Genomic DNA, 14,916 nt, shown 5'->3' on the forward strand with positions numbered 1-14,916 from the left:
TACTGACTGGTGTTGATGCTGACAGAAATGACCCTGGAAAAAGGTTTTCTTCTCTGCTTATGTCTGTCTCCTCACTTCCCCAAACCAGTGCTTAGAAATAGCCCTTCTTCACAGAGTACATGAATTCCTGTGTAACATTGCATTTGCCTTTGTTCTTCAGTAAAAACATCTGTTTAACACTCCTTTAGAGCTATCTGAAAAGGACAGGAAGCCAAAATTCAACATATATGAAAATGGTTCAAAAGATTCGAACAATTGGAAATATCTCTGGACTATGTTTGATTTATTATCTAGCTTAATGACACTCTGTGAAGATGGAATAGTGTGAAAAAAAAATGATTTTTTTTTAATCAAGTCTCCATAAAAGTTCATAGCCTATATGCTGCAAACACAGGTTTAGGTAACCATATACTTACTCAATGTGTACATCAGAGCGTGATATAAGAAACTTTGCTTTTTCTAATACTTAGAATTTTCCTTAAATAAATCGAGGATGTTAAACACTGAACAGACACTGGGATGCCTGCTGGTAAAACAAATGCGTGGAAATATATCACCATTAACCAGTTTAGTTATAGGGGAAACTTCAGGCTAACCAGTGTTTTGGGTAGCCATAACAACATAGGGGGTTATAACAGCTGTGCTGAATGGAAAAGTTTTGTTTATCATGTGATAAATTCACTGAGGGTGCAATGTATTATACCTTATGACAGCTTTGGCTTCCCTTCCATGTATGTGCACCAACTATTGAGCAACTGACAGAACCAAACATCACATTAATTAGTCAGTTGAGGATGTTTCCCCTTTCTTCCACAAAGTATAATTTCTGAGAGTTGCAAATCTAATAATGAAGTGATGTAGTCACATTCTTAAATAAAGAGTGGTAGGGGATGCAATATATTTCTACAGTACAAATAGATTAAGTGAGAGAAAAACAAAACACCTCCAGACATTCTATGCAAAGTAAACACAGGACTGGTGTGTGTTCAACAGGTCTTTTAAACATGCAAGTCATTTTAGCATAACGAGGTATGATGTTAGGAAACAGATACTCCCTTTTTCCTCCTGAATACCCATTTCATAGTCCAAAATACCCTAATGAAAACAGCTGAGTTATATTTTACTTTCCTTAGATCTTCAGCACTAAATAATTGTCCATGCTAGAAAACAGAAGGAAGATATAGGTAAAAACTTACTGAGAGCTCAGTGGGAGCTCTTTTATTTACTTCAAAGGACAGTGGTGAAAGCTAAACTCCATCAAAACCAGAATCTCACTCCTTCTCCTCAAACAAAGAAGGGGAGAAAATATGATGGAAGAGGGCTCAATGGCTGAGCAAAGGGCAAGGAGATTGCTCACCAATTACTGTAATGGGCAAGACGTATTCAGCATAGGGACATTAATATAACTTATCTCCTATCACTAACAGACAGCTGTGAGAAATTAAAAGCAAAGTAAAACCACCTTCCCCACATCCACCATCTTTTACTTCCTCCCCTTAGCAGTGCACAGGGAATGGGGGCTGTGGTTAGTCCTCAACATTTCATCTCTGCTCCTCTTCCATGGTCACTCTCTTCCTCTGCTCCACATGGGTTTCTCCCATGGGATGCTGTCTTTTCCCAGCAGATCCTATGTAGGTTTCCCACAGGCTGCAGTTCTCCAAAGACTGCTTCAACATGGGGCTATACCACAGGACCCATCCTTCAGGAACTGCTCACATTGATCCTCACAGGCAGCAGCCCTGCCAGCCCTCATGTCCCACCATGGGCTGCAGCTTTGGCTCAGAGCCTGCTTCTGTGGGGGCTCTGCATGGGCTACAGCCTTCTTCAGCCACATCCATTGTTGCACTGTGTTTCCCTTCTTAAATCTGCTCTCCCAGACCACTCCCAGCATTGCTCATGCCTCAGCTCTGTCAGCAGAAGGTCCATTTTGGAGCAGTTGGAGCTGGCTCTAATCTGACATGGGGCAGAGCTGGCACTGCTCACAGAGGCCACCTCTGTAGTACCCTGTTACCAACACCTTGCCACATAAGCCAATTACAAGACCTCAAGATAACAAGACAATCAGAATATTCATTTCCAGCACATCTCCAGTCCTTCATGGATAGCATACTTTTGGAGAATATTACCTTCCACTTTCTTCTTTCATTCTAGAGATATCTGCTTTGCCTCCTAAAAATCATCCCTTTACTGGCAACTATTTATTTATTTTCAGTATAAGGACTAGTTGCTTAAGACAATTATCTACTGTAATAAATTTCAACCTGTTAAATAAAATGGCCCCTACTACATGCAGTGGGCTCTGTATTTATGCTTTTTCCACTGCTGAAGTGAATTCCTTGTTGCAGCTCCTGGAAAAGGCAAGAATGGGTCAAACATAGTAATTGGGAAGGTATTTCTGTCAAGCATTCACCTCATCAGCCAACATGTGGCCAGAATTCAACCGATCTGCATAAAGTTGTTTTGGAAAGTATCGACCCATTCTATGCAGGAAGGAACTGCAGCTCAATGAGGTGTTAGGAAACAACCTATGACTCTGCCAAGAAAACAGCTGCTTCTGTTGAACGTCTAGAAAGTACAAGCAGAGTTGCAAGAGCTGTTGGTGAAATAGAATTGACTGAAATATTCTGAAATTCGATGCAATTATACCTGAATGAAAAAAGCAATCCAGGGGAATCCTAAGGAAAATTCTCTCCCTACTTGTACTATCTTACCAAATGATTCAAACTACAAGCAGACTTCTGAAACCAGACTTTCTGTCCAGAAGATTGGCAGTTAGAATTCACCTGGTCCACTCATGGTTTTTGTCACTTTTGGTTGCCACTGTTATATATTGTTTTGGAATATTGTTTCATTGAATGATTTGTTGTAACTGTAGAAACTGTAACTGTGCTTAGAAGATAGATAGATAGATGCATACATATAAAGACAGACACACAGTCAGACTGTGCAGTCTGTGCCATCTCTTGGTTCCTTCCTACCTATAGCCAGAGACTTGTTATTAATACTGCAAGAAGGAAAGCAACTGAATATTTGAATCTACTCCATTGGATATGAAGAAGCATAATGACTTTAATTCTGGACTTCTGACACAGATGAGTAGCTAGAGGAGGAGTCTGCCTTCAATGACATGGTGAGCAGCATACTTCAGATTTTATAGCCTTCTCTAGACCTGTGTCCAAATACAGTGATTTTCAGGATTCCTGTTGCTTTTGGTGTGGTTTTTTTGTTTTTTTTTTTTTGTTTTGTTTTGTTTTGTTTTGTTGTTGTTGTTTTTGTTTTTAATAATAATAATAATGTCAATACTGAAATAACACAATATACTTTTCTTTTTGTTTCTACAGACAAGATTGCTGCCAAAAATAAGATGACACAAATACAACACTGTCTCCTCTGTACCTAGGTCTTGGATCATGAAACACGGCAACATTTATGTTTCAGGATAGTACTTGAAAAACATGCTTCACAGGGACACAGGCATGTAAGCAGAGCAACATATCTTTCCAGGCATATCTTTCCTCTCTTGTAAAGTTTTTCATTAAAGGGAGTGATTAAGTTCTTATTATTTTTTAACTGCTTTCCATTGCTTAGGGAGATTCTGCTGTAATCTGACTCATACTCCGAAGGATTTTAAAATAACTTTCTGTCTATTAAAACATTGGCTTACTGTAAGTAATCGAGAATGAAAGAAATCATACGTACAGGAGACCCTCTGCTGCTTTTTTGCTTTTCAAATATCTGATTGTGTTGTTTAAAAGCTTTTGAAGAATTTTAGCTGGAAAACAAAAAAGAGCAAAAACAGAAACAAAACAAAACAAAAAAATAAAGAGAGAATAAGAAAATAAAAGAACTATGGAATATATTTTCATAGAATCATAGAATGTCCTGAGTTGGAAGGGACCACAGCATCACTGAGTCCAAACTCCTGTCTCTGCACACCACCACCCCAAAACCAAACCATATGTCTTAGAGCATCCTATATGCAAAAGACATTGTACCACTAGTAGTTAATGCCTTGTTTAACTGTCTAGGTTCCACATAAACATATTATCACAGCTTCTGTCTGGATATGTTAAGAGTTAGAGTCCTCAACAATGACTTGCATGGATGCACATTCAGTTTTCTCAACAAATAATTACATCTTAATTATATTAAGATCTTAATTATATTAAGATAATCAATGCACTAAAAGTATTTGCAGAATTTTCTACCTGGATGCTATGAACTTTACTGAACATTATTCTCCATAATATTAATCAAAACATATATGCTACAAATAGAAATAGAAGGATGTGAATATATGGACTCATAAAGGCTAGAATAGAGCTCCTGAGTTTATAAAGTACAGATCAAAATATTTTATTTTAGGTATTCTAAGAGAAAACAAGAAAACAGATTGTATTGACAATAAAAACCATTTGGGAATTTTCTAATAAAATATTTCTATCTGAAAATGCATATTTGATGGGGTTACAGAACATGTTGTTTCAATGATAATTTCATCAAATACTCAGAGAATCTCATCTAAATTTATAATTAATGTGATGTTAAAAAACAATAAAACCATAGTCATTCAGTCTTAGGAATCCATTCTCCACAAAACATTATAAGAGTTGGACTTTTAAAAAGGGTAAGTCAGCTCAGAACATGTGCTTTAAAGATCTCTGTATCTCTATCTCAAAAAGACAATAACCAACAAACTAGAAAAAAGGCAAAGTTGGAGTCAATCTGAAGCCTACAAACCAGATAAGTATTCTAATCCTAGTTAAGGGGACAGATCAATTTTGTAGCCAGTTCCTCATCAGTTTGGATCAGTTATTCCAATTGTTCTACTGAATAAAACTGTTAAAAAACCATTTCCAGAACATTTAATAGTTTGGAGTTAAGTCAGTTGTTTGTGATATGAAAGGCTAAAGGTTAAGCCTTTGGTTTGAATAAGGAAATACAGTGTGGCATTAGTAATCTTGTCAGGTTGTTCAAACCTTTTATCTTCCAAAACGAAAACCTTTCTCTTCTTCTCATCTGGGAAAAATATTGAAATTTTGTAGTAACATTTTTCTCTTGTTTACCTCTCCTACCTACTCTACTCTTAGATTTTACCAGAAAAAAAAAAAAAAATATATATATATATATATATATATATATATACATATATATATATCACAAAACATTTAGTATCTTCATGTAACAATGCAAGTTTCTTTGTTGATTTTTATTGTTTGCTTGTGTTTTGGTCTTGATAACTGAAAGTGCAATACTTTATTCTGTGTATGTGTATCTGTAGAACTGAAACGATTATTTTAAGGAACAGTTTCTCAGATTTCTGGTTCTTTACAAAACAACAAGACGTTGAAACACTACAAATGAAGAGACTAGAATGAATAAAGCTTCCAGTGTGTATAGTAGCAAAAAGTTTAGAGTAAGAATAGTCACAGAGAAAAATCATTTCAAAAAATGTAAGAGTCATAAGAAAAACTGAAATATTATTTTCTTTGTGGTAAGCACTAAATAAGACAAAATCTTGTGTATATTAAGACTGTAGGAATAGAGCCTTCCAAATTCTGGGGATTAATTGTATCATTTGGTTCACATGCAATCACCAACCACTTGAAATTTAACAAGAACAAGTGACAGATTTTGCACCTGGGATGGGAAAACCCTGAGTATACATACAAACTGGGAGATCAGATGCTGGAGAGCAGCCCAGCTTCAGAACTCCCAGGATATGGGGGGTTGTCATTGACAGCAAGTCAACCAAGTGAGTTACCAATATCCCCTGTAGCTAAATGAGTGAGCAGTATCCAGGTGTGCATCAGTTCCAGCACTGCCTGCCAGGTGGGAGAAAGGATTGTCCTGCTCTGCTCAGCACTGCTGCTGCCTTGCCTCAAGCACTGGGTGGGCATGCACCATTATGCCATCTAAATCGTGTCCCTCAATTCCACATCCACACATTTATTGAACTCCTCTATGGACAGAGACTCTGAAACTTCCATGGGCAGCCTGTTCCAATACCTCACCATTCTTTCTGAGAATAAATTTTTCCTAAGGTCCAATCTGAACCTCCTCTGGTGCAACTTGAGGCCATGACCTCTTGTCCTGTTGCTGTTATCTGGGAAGAGAGGACATCTGGCAGCTCGCGACAGCCTTCTATCAGGGAGTTGGAGGGAGAAATATGGTCTCCCCTGAGTGTCCTCTTCTTGAGGCTAAACAGCCCCACTTCCCTCAGGCACTCATTTTAAGCCTTGTGCTCTGGACCCCTCATCAGCTTCATTGCACTTCTCTCAACGTGCTCCAGGGCTTCAATGACTTTCTTGAGGTGAGGAGCCCAAAAATTAACACAACACTTAACGTATCGCATCATCAGTGCTGAGTACAGAGGGATGATTACCTCCCTGCTCCTGCTGGTTGCACTATTTCTGATACAAACTAGAATGCCATTGCTCTTCTTTGATATCTGGGCACACATTTAGTCAGCTGTCAGCTAACACTTCCTCTCCTCAGCTTTTCAGCCACTCTGCCCCAATACTGTAGTACTGCGTGGGGTTGTTGTGAAAAAGTGCAGGACCCGGCACTTGGTCTTTTTGAAGCTCATACAATTGGCCTCAGTCCAACAATCCAGCCTATCTCTACCACCCTGTAGGGCCTTTTAACCTTTGGGCAGGTGAACGCTTCCTCCCAACTTGGTATCATCTGCAAACTTATGAGGGGAATGGAGGGGCAGTGCTGAGATCCAGACCTTCAGGAAACATTTGTATAATGCTCTCAGATACAGGGTTGCACTTATATTCTTTGTGGAGACAGGAGTTTGATTCATTAATCATTGCTGACCCCGTTTAACTCAGGATATTCTATAATTGATTCATTAAATATTCTAATCAAATTTGGAAATCCAGCAAACAATAGAAATGCAAAACCAGTAATCAATCAGAATCCAGAAAGTCATCTAGAAGGGTTCTGTATGTTTTGCAGTAATATAAAGGGTATGATTTTACATAGTTTGGGAATCTTACCTGTGTGTACAAGGAATAGAAGAAACTGCCAGTCATTATGTCACACTGCAAAGCTGTGGTCAGTCTCAGTCCAGCTATAGGAACTACAAAATTACCTGTGACATGCACAGAGAAGAATTTTTTAAACATCGTTCCAAAGAAGAGTTCTCTCAACCTTTTAAATTGAAATTGGTTAGTATCCCAAAGTATGAAAGTTTTCATCCTGTTCAAAATATTACTTTTTCCGAGATTAGAGGTGGATGTTCTCATTACTCAGATAAAATGTTATCTCTTTTTCTAAGGCTCTGAAACTCTTGAGTGCACTGATATTTCATGACAGCCAGTTTCACAGGTTAATTACAAACTGTGTAAAAGTATATTGCTTTTCTATTTCATCAAACATTTTCATTCTTGTATTGTTAGAGGATAAACAGGAGTTTCTTACTGACCTTCTCTGCAGCTTTTCTTGTTTTATCTGAATCAAATATATTCATTCTGAAGCATCTATTTCTCTCTCTTTTTTCTTTTTCTTTTTCTTTTTTTTTTTTAAATTAAACAGCCCCAATCTTCTCGTTTCCTCAGCCACTTAGAAACTGCTTGTAGTATATACTCATTTTCTTTACCTGTGTATGAATATATTTTATTTCTCTAGTAACATAATGCGATGAACACAATACTGGTACCATTAAATTTGACAGTTTTTTGACATTTAGTTTTGAAGACCAAATCTCAACCAATGTGCTACACAAGCAAGCACAATTTGCTATTGGCAGTATAATACCTTCTAGGATTTTATTCTGTACTGTTCCATGGGCCACTATTCCTTTTCAGATTAAAAGGATTTTTATTCTTTTTTGAGGATATGACATTAGTTTAGAACCTATCTGTAATTACATGTAGGCAAACAATCCCATTCATTAAACATAACTATGCATTTCTTAGTATTAGGGTGAGTTAGTTCTTGCTACCTTGAGACTAATATAATTTTCCAAACTTTTTGTTTCGATTTGTAGACTCTTTTTTTTTGCCTTTCTTTTTTTTTCTGCTCCCCTTGAAATCTATTTCAAGTGCTCTGAATGGAATAATCATCCTAAATTTCAGTTGTATGTCCTTTAACCGAGGCAGATATTTTCATTATATCATTTTTTAAAAGATGGGAATTAAAACCTGTGCTCAAAGCCTGAGACATCCAGAATTCACTACTTACTGGAAATTTTGAGGGATTGACCTGCAAGTTTGTAATGGTTGTTCTGATCCCGTTGACCTGAGCTGCAAGACACTGCACACTGTCATAGTGATATTCAGCTTTTTTTTTTTTTTTTTTTTTTCAGAGGTCTTGCTTGTTCCCAGTGGGCTTTTGGAGAGGTTCTCACTCAACAGGAATCACTCAACAGGAATACAGTTGGAGGTGTATGGCCAGACTGATGCTTCCTTCCTCTTCCCAGCCCCTCCTATTCTTTTTTTTCCCTCCTTCTCTAATCTGTTCCCTAGCATTAACTACTCAGATAAGGGAAGGAGATCATTAATTCACATATGATGATGGCTATGTATTATCTATGTATCTACCTGCTTAAAAAGCAAGTTGTTTCTTGGGAATATTATGTTATTTCCATATATAGTGTGAAATAACATAATTTTAAATATATGTATGTAAGATAGATTTTCCTCTGAAAGACAACAACCAAGCGTCCGTTTTACTGAATGGACTACTTTTAATTTTGTCTCAAAAAATCCATTCACACATTACCACTAAGTTGTGAACTGTATACCAAAGTAGGAACTGTAAACTGTAAGGCTTGTGGCTTGAAGACACAGGTCTCCAACAGCTCTATTTTACTGGTTTTCTATGTGAAATAAGACTCACTTCTTGTTTGCCACACAATGTGAGGTGTCAGACCTTAAGCAAGGTAATTTTCACTTACAAGTATCTGTACTGTACTGCAATGTAAAAGAGTCTTCTCAGATACTACTCAAAATATCCTCTGGAATCAACAAATGATGTCTTAAAATGAAAGGCAAGATATTGCCCTCAGGTTATATTTTCACTTGAAAACAATGGTCTTTTGCACCTATTAACAATAGTCATGTTACCATGGGGGAAGCTCTGCTCGTGAGGGTTGAGATATTATTCCACATATTCATATCTATAAGATTCACATATATCTGAGATATTTAGTCCTCTATCTGTAGTGCAAACAACACATGCAGTCATATAAATATAACCTAGAATCAAAATTCCAACAGACATTGTATTTAGAAGATTATCTTGCAAAATTGCAACTGAATTTATTTTATATGCTATAATGTGTTCTGATAGCAAGAGGTTTTCTGAGTAATTAATTACACAAGTAGACACCCAGAACCACATGAAGACAACTGATTATGGGTTTCTTGCAACTGAATTACAATCTCAAAATTTTAAAATGACTATAACACTAAAATTAAATGTCTGATGTTATGAATTATTTACACAGTCCACAGTCTGTGTAAATAGATCAGATTAATTTAATTTGATCCTGAAGTCTTCTCCAAATCATCAAAGATATCTACAACCTGTGACACTGATTATTTGAGCAAGAAATAAACTAGATTGGGATGCAAGTATTCTTAAGTACTGAACTTGCTTTGGTAGCCCAGCAGGAAACACTTAAGTACTGTGAAAGGTGAGCATTCACTTGTTGAAGAAAAACACTTGCCACTTCAAATTTAATATCTGAATTGTAACATATTCTAGAACTACAAGAGAAGAAGGCACTAGGCCTCTGCTTAAGCTGTGCAGCAGATGGATAGCAAGGTATGCCCTTTCCACATCTCAGACTTCTTGTGCTGAGACACTTCTGCTGTCTGAACACTCAGCTTCCCTCCCCACTAAATCAAAGCTTGGGAAAAGGTGCTGTATGTCTAGGTCTCTATACAAAGACAGAATTTGAGTGGAACTGAAGTTCAGCTATACATACACCTGAAACACAGGAATTAGTTCTGGGTCCTGTAGTTAAAATATAGCCTTTGTCTGCTCAAATATGGCAAGCAGAGGGAACAGATTTCAGTTACCTGTCCTGTTCAGCTGATAATGAAAAGAAGGAACAGAATTTTCAGTTCCATCACTGATATAATGAGAGCATAACTACACCACAGACTGATTTTCAAAGTTAGTGGTGCAAGAAATTTCCTAAGAGTCGTAGCGAAACCACAAAGATAACAGTCAGAAGTGGCAATCTAAGAAGTGCTCTTAGATTGCCAGTAAGACAAATAAGATAATGTTATTAGCTCTGACAATATATTTCAGAAAATTCTGTCCTTTTGTTGGATATTTTCTTTTTGTAGCTGCTAATGTACAGAGGTACAGATACATGACACCTATGAAATCAGACCTAATTCAAAGATTTTCTATATTTTGAGTTCACTAACCCGCTTGTTTCTTTCAGTCTCTGAATAGAAAAGAACCAGGAGAGCTGGGGAAAAATATCCTCACTCTTCTACACCAATAGTCTTGGTCTGACATTACCAAGAAAGGCCTACACTGGGTCCTTCAGAGGTATCCAAAAGAACTTCAAAAAACACAGTTCCAATACTGAGGGATAAACAAAACAAAAATAAAAAGGCAAAACAACTGCAGCATGAACCCATTTTACAGGACATTATTTTAAAACCAAAGTTCACCCGGATTTTCACATGAAGTTCCAAAATTGCAGATGATATTCTCAGTCTCCTTCATAATATTCTTCTGATCACCTCCCCATCCTGAAGCACACATTTACTGCATCTTTCTGCTGTGGCAGAAGCCAGATGGTACAGCCCAACATTTTCCTCCATACAAAATGTATGTCAAGAAGGCAATCCTCTTCCTTGAGGTTTATGACCCTCTTAGAACTATAATAGTTTTAATTATGAACTTTCCATCAGTCCTTAGGCTAATGAAAGCATCTGGAAGAAAGCCCATCTTCAGAAACACAACTCATCTGATCTTTGAGAGTCAGTGTGATAGAAACATACCACATGCAATGGTGGAGGACAATTCAAAAGCAGATATGCAAATGTTCACACAGTTTCCTTGAAGGCGGTTAAGATACCTATCTATAAAGCCAAGAAGTGACTGTGAGGTTGAGTCATCAGTGCCAGCTCCAGAAGAGAAAGTGTGCCAAGGCGGAATTCAGCAGAAATATGGTGTACCATGTTCATATGAAAGCAAATCAGAAATAAATCTTGTTGCTTTTAAAGGTGGTGATGTGTCCTTTGTATCTAGAAAAGATACACTGCTCGAGAACATTCTCTGAACTATAAAAGTTGGAATGGAAAAATAGAGTTTTGAATGATGATTTTGGAATTATTCTTATCTTGAAGCTGTAAAATGGAATAATGTGATTAAGGCACATGTGATTCATACAGCTAATAGGGTATGTAAGTTAGAAGGAGACTAGTGTGCTGAAGCAAGAAAATAAACAGAATCATAGAATCATAGAATCATTTGAGTTGGAAGGGACCTCAGAGGTCATCTAGTCCTACTCCCCTGGAGTGAACAGGGGCATAGGCAGCTAGATAAAGTTGCTCAGAGCCTGGCCCATCCACGTGGATAGGCCCCACCTCATATCAGCAGTCACTGGGACCCCATTGGCAGCCTGAGTGTAGCATCGTTTTTTCCAGCCTCTTCTCCATATTAGGGTAGAGGAATGGCCCCAGCACCCCATGCAGGAACAGCGTGTCTATGGACACACTTGGTTCTAGAAACAGTTTCTGGAAATGTTTTGGGATTATTAACAGCATCTATACAAGTCCTATGCTTGAATTTTAAGTCTCCAGAACGATACATATATATTTGAGCTTACTGAAGAAATTCTTCATGTGAAGACAAACAAGCCTAGTTTTGGAGGGCATTTTCTTCTCTATTTGCAAGTTTTTAACAAGGTTTGTTCTTCAGGCAGTATGGGATTTTTCAGCAAAAAAATTATAAATATTTTTTGTAGGTTGACAGATGCAGCTGCATCATCTGAACAATCATTCAGCAAATTCACGACCATCAAAAACTCTTGTACTTGCAAATTGGCTCAAGGTAGAGTACATCCTTCAAATACTGTCTATCAAAATGTTTTTCTTGAGACTAATGTCAATGGTTAACTCAAAGATCTAACATAGGGCCTAAATATTTCTTTGACAAAAATGCTCTAATTGTTCATGATAGCACAAAAGCATATCAGTTATTCTCCCTTGTTGAAAAGCAGTATGACTGAATTTGATAATGAGGTGAACTTAGGATCTGAGATGTTGAAGCTTTGAGTCAGGTGAAAAATATAGACAAATATGGCCACATCCTGTAAAATCTACAAAAGATACCAGAAAGAAAAGAAGGAGGCCTGGCACAGGAAATAGATCATTTTAGGTATTTTTTGTTAGGGGGGAAAAACAGAATGTAGACAATGATTGGGACAAAGGTATTTTATGCATATAAAATATTGAAAATACAGTTGTTGCTGGGATATAGGAACTTCCTACAATACGGGAAAGTTGAAAAGCTTAGAGACATAAACCAAAGTTGAAGTTATATTTTTGCCTCTAGACTAGATTCAAGTCTGTTGAGACATTTCATCTGATGGAATCTGCTTCCATCTGTGGATCCCTTGAATATCTCTACTGTATGTACAGTAAATACAAAAATTGCAGCTATGTGTGTACCTGAATCTGAGGTTGGGAGGCATCAGGCGTGCTCCTCATGTAAGTGCTGCATAGCCCTTACCACTTAAAAAACTGGCCTACTGACTGCCTGCCAATAAGACTAAGCAATGGTGTTCTAATTTTTGTCATGTGATTCCACTTATTTATATCTCTTAGAGACTGTCTGACTACTTTTCTCATCTTCACTTCTCTTTCTTTTGTTTTTCTTTTCCAAAACACAAACACAATCTTCTTGCTTTATATTTTGAAATAGATAGTCTATACATTCCTTCATGTCAAGATATTGCCATGATAAAAATAACTACCTTAGATCTAATACTCATGTTCAAACAGATCAGAACAGCTTGTCAATTCAAGTTCTTTCCAATCCCTGCTATTACTGAATAACAGAAAAATCTCATGTTTTGCTGTGAGCAGAGAACTTCTGATTTGAGAAAGCACAGTTAGAAGGTAATAAACATTCTGAACAGATTTAACTAAAATTTTATATTAAAAGTTCTTTAAATATACACATGGATTTAGTAGGGAAACACGAGGCAGGTCCGAAAAAGAGTGCATCTCTTCACAGGCATTATCAGGCACGGCACACATGTACTCGTGTGGACAGGGCAGAGGTTGGTGTAGCTCTCCTCACTCCTTCTTGTGCCATCTATAGCACAACCGGGTCCTATGTGGTCCTTTTGTCACTTGTGATACTTTGCCAGGAGCATATTGTTAACATTCAATCAGAAATTAGGGAAGAGGTTGGTAACATATACTTAAAATGCTAAACTCCTTCAAGAATATCTCACAGATTCATAAAAACATATCTGAAAAAAAAAAAAAAAAAAAAAAAAAAAAAAAGCATTCTATTCACACTGTTATTTTCAAAGCTTTTCTCAAAGAGAAATATATTCTTCCAGGCTCCATATTGGTCACCTTTTCCAGCCTTCATATAGACTAAAAGCTATACCATACATTCAGTTTAACTTCTCTGAAGGCAATCTAAATTTTCTTTTAAAAAAATCATTTTAAAAATCTGCTAATTATTTCAGATGCACAGTTTTCTTTCTTACTTTGTGAGGCAAAAGTAAATAAATAAAGACATCTCCATGACATTCTACTCTTCTCTGGAGGTGTATAGAATTCACTTCATGGAAAGGGATGTTTCTGGTACCACTTCATGTTGTTTTGTTATGGCATTTTACTCATTATTTTGTATCACTCATTACTTTGACACATATCTGATGTTTGACTATGCTGCAGAAAAGTATCATAGAACAAAACTTGCTTAAAATTTTATTTGCTAGATGTAAATATCTTTGTTTCTGTCTTTCTTACATGTAGTTATATCTGTCATGCAGCAGGTCTTTCTACAAAGGTAGCTCTGAAAGCAATGCCTTCTATTTATTTCCACGGTAACTACAACAGGCACAAAGAGCACAATGACAGTACTTGATAGAGCACATTCTCAGCTACAAAACACTGTTTTTCAGCATAGTCACCACCATTAGCTATACATATTCACCGGTGATGAACAAGAGTCTACATGCCATCCTTGTAAAAATCTCCAGCAGAGAAGTTGACCCCCTGTTGCTGCAAAGTCACTACCCACTGCTTGACTGTGCTCACATCCACTGGTCTCCATAAACATTTAGCAAACATCAATGAATGTCATTCGATGCCATTTTTTCTGCATAGAAGAATTTAGTGACACACCTTTGCTTCATACACACTTCCATGTCAGACAACATTTTGTCAGACTGCCCCTCTGCTGCCATCTGTCACATGGCAAGAAAATGTGGTGGAATACTAGCGCGAAGGTTCAACATCTACTGCCATTCCACCACCATCTGCCTCTGGCATTATGGGCTCACATAATAAAATAGAAGGCATTACTTTCAGAGCAGCCATCATATTTATAGCTTCCTAGCCTTTATGATATTGACATTGGTTGTCATACCTGTGTAGAAATGCTTTACCTGAAGAAACACTATGATTCTTCCCCTGAATACCATGTTTCTGATCAACTGAGCTACAAAGTAAGGTCCTTAATTTACCAAAAATTTTGCTCTGCACATTTTTCATTCCATATAAATAATGATACCCTTGAAGGCAAAAACAGAAGATTCTCCCAGTAGATGTCATTCCTCCTTCAGTGCAGAAGCAATTGCAGTTTCATTTTGGATTTCAAAGTCATAGCCAGCTTTAGATCCCATTTAAGCACTGACGACTTCATGCTCTGTGGCAAATGTACAGACTGACTGAAAGGTTCAGTCTTTCT

Source organism: Phasianus colchicus, chromosome 3 (assembly GCF_987193195.1).
Source record: "Phasianus colchicus chromosome 3, bPhaCol1.hap1.1, whole genome shotgun sequence".
Lineage (NCBI taxonomy): Eukaryota > Metazoa > Chordata > Aves > Galliformes > Phasianidae > Phasianus > Phasianus colchicus.